This window comes from Merops nubicus, unplaced genomic scaffold (genome assembly GCF_000691845.1).
Source record: "Merops nubicus isolate BGI_N331 unplaced genomic scaffold, ASM69184v1 scaffold10607, whole genome shotgun sequence".
Lineage (NCBI taxonomy): Eukaryota > Metazoa > Chordata > Aves > Coraciiformes > Meropidae > Merops > Merops nubicus.
Window position 1 is genome coordinate 22468 of NW_008618317.1, and position 3166 is coordinate 25633.

Consider the following 3166-nt stretch of genomic DNA (forward strand, 5'->3'; position numbering starts at 1 on the left):
GCATATGTATAAAAAATAAAAATGAAATTACGTGTTCCTTCCATATTTCTACAAAATTCCATACTATATACAAAACACCTAAAAACACAAGTCACTGATTTCACGTAACTTATTCAATTAGCAAAATGCCTATTCTTTCAAAGATGAAATACTTTTTGTTGTTGTTGGTTTTGTTTTGCTTTTTTTTAAACTAGCTTTCATCAGTTCACCTCTTTAACAGGCAGGCTAGACAGTAACTACACAGCAGTACAATGCAATTCCTAAACCAGATTTGTTTTATTTTCAGCAGTGCGTAGCGTACAAGCACGTCTGCTTTTCATCAGGGCAACCAAAAATATTTAGAATACAGAGTTATTAGGAACACTTGGCAACCACAAAGCCACAATTAACAGTAATGAACTCTTAAGAGCAGTCAGAGCCTAGCACGTCAACACTGCAAGGAGGTTTCAGTAAGATACCTATGCATGAGGGAACCCAGGCGAGCGTGCCCTGCATGAACAGCAAACTCAGGAGGACCAAGCACAAGCCAATGACAGGGGTTGGCCATTAATGGAAGACTGCTCAAACTGATGAACATCCCTGGGACCCAGCCAGGATGGGTAGGTTTGACTCCTCTCCTCATCCCTGCCAGAGACTGCTTGGTGTGACACCCTCGTTCGGTGGGCAATGACCTCATGCTTATGTTTGTGTACAAAAGGCCACGACATTTTTATTCATCTATCTGTAAGTCAGATATGACCTGACTGAAATCCATGTAATCCAGACCACCTGTGTCTGCAGTTTGGCTATTATACCCTATATTCTTTCCTAAAATGCCTACATTGCTCTGTAATGCCATGTAAAATCTGCTAAAATACACTAAAAATTCTTCAAGATCTTCACAGCTCTTAACATACTTATTTTTGCTGCTGCTGCTTTGTGGGCCGATTTCGGTTGTGTGGTACCCTGTGAAAGCATGACTGAGGCAGCAGGGCAGCTGGGGGTGGTCACAGCCAGTTCCAGCCACAGCAGAAACCCCACCGAAAGCCCCAAAGCTTCAACCAGCCAGAGCAGCTGATGGCAAGGCCACTCACAAGTATTTCTGCTTCTTGTATTAAAACCAATACCCCACTCGCATTTGATATTTGTAATAAAAGTATTAAGCAGAGACCCTTAGAACAATGCTGAACCCTGCTCTGCTAACTGCACAGAAATGTAATGAAGGCATCACCAATATCCCCACACCCTGCAGTCCAGAAAACAAGTTATATCTATAGCAACAGAAATGAAGTCACTGTTGCCTTTTTATTCTGGCATTTTTTTTGTCCCTTTTCACACTACCAGCCAGACACCTGGGGCAAACCGTGGGATTCTCTGCAACCAGAGTCCTTGAGACATATGGTCGAGGTGAACATTCATTCACACACGGAACAGGCTGCTCTGATCATAGCAGGACTTGGAAATTATTTTAACTTCTATATTACTACTGAGTTTATGTGTATACGTGTATATCTGTTTCTCTGTATAGCTAACGTAGATAGCTGTATCACCCTTGTGCCTCATGTATGCACATGCAAACATGTATACACAGAGAAGAAGAGGAGGAAGCGTGTGGCCACCGAACATTTCAGTGAGAAGCCATGTGGGAGGAAGGTTGAAGGCAGAAGCAGGTGTGGACAGCACATCGTGAGACTCTTGTTACTGCTAATCCTTCTCTTCTCCTTTCTTTAAGTAACAGTCTCACACAATAGTTACGGAGGATACATCCAGGCAGGAGTCACAAACGCTTTCAGATTACTGCAAGTAGCATCTGGGAAGTCTGTAGAGAAACAGCAGTTTAGGCAGTTCTCAGCCACACATGAGCTCATTTATAAACACCTCCACTGGTACAGCACCAGTGTGAACAGCAGCCATGACTTTCTGCTGCCTGGTCAAAGAAATTCCTCATGCAGCTTAAGACAACCAGCTTGGTGCCTGGACACATGCAGAACCAGCCAGACACCCCTCTGGAAACCACTGCGCAAAAATGTCTCCGTAAGTGATGCAAAAAGGAAGTACCTGGACACTGCCAACTCCACATGGGGAGTCCTGTCCAAGCAAAGAACAGCTACTGCTGTGTCAAGGGGGTCATCTCTCTCGATACCTGCAGAGCAGGTAACTGCAGGCTGTTCTTCTAACAGCAGTAATAAAGCTAAAATGCCCACCGTATTGACTGACAGCAGCACACATACAGCTACGTTGTGAATACAGACATACACGGGCAATCGCACAAAGAATGACTCTATTTTCTGGCTTTTATAAAAAGGTGTCTGTGAATGGACCCTTCCTGGCCTCCGTGGCCATCCAATGAGATAGGATAAGTATAACAGTATGTTATTTAGAGCAACGGAAGGGAAAAAATAAAAACAGATGAGCAATACTATCTTTTACAGAGTACTTCCATTTTTTTCCCAGATAAATTATGTGAGCACCATCAGTTTAGCCATGTACAATGATATTCTAAGTAACTTGCAATTTCTTGGGAAAGACATCATCAGAAAGACGCAGAAATAGCAGCTTCTCTTATTAAGTCCACAATATTGTAGGTGGACCCCTAAAAAGTCAGCAGGATGGAAAAATTCTTATTTCTAATTTTAAGTAATAAACCACAGACCACAGAAACTATAATGTGCTCACTGTGACAAGACAAAAAAAAAAAAAAAAAATCTGCAGTACAGTATGGAATTAAACCTGGAAGTTTCAAGTCCAGTGCTTAAACCCTGGAATCTCCCTTCTTTCACCTAAATAGTACCATGAGTATGTCTAAAAGAATGAAAAAGAACAAACTGTTAATAATTAATGAATTAATAGAATTAAGTGTGACCACATTAAACTCCCATGTTTTCTCTTCATGATGTATTTTCTATGTTTTAAAATAAATTAACATATAATCAAATACCACTGCTATGGGCTCGATGGGTGGACTGTCCAGTCAGATAAGAAACTGGCTGGACGGCTGCACCCAGTCAATGGGTCGATGTCTAGCTGGGCAAAAGTGACCAGTGGTGTCCCTCAAGGGTCTGTACTGGGACCCGTGTTGTTTAACACCTTCATCGATGACACAGACAGTGGCACCGAGTGCACCCTCAGCCAGTTTGCTGAGGATACTGAGCTGGGGGGTGCAGCTGACATGCCAGAGGGACAGGAG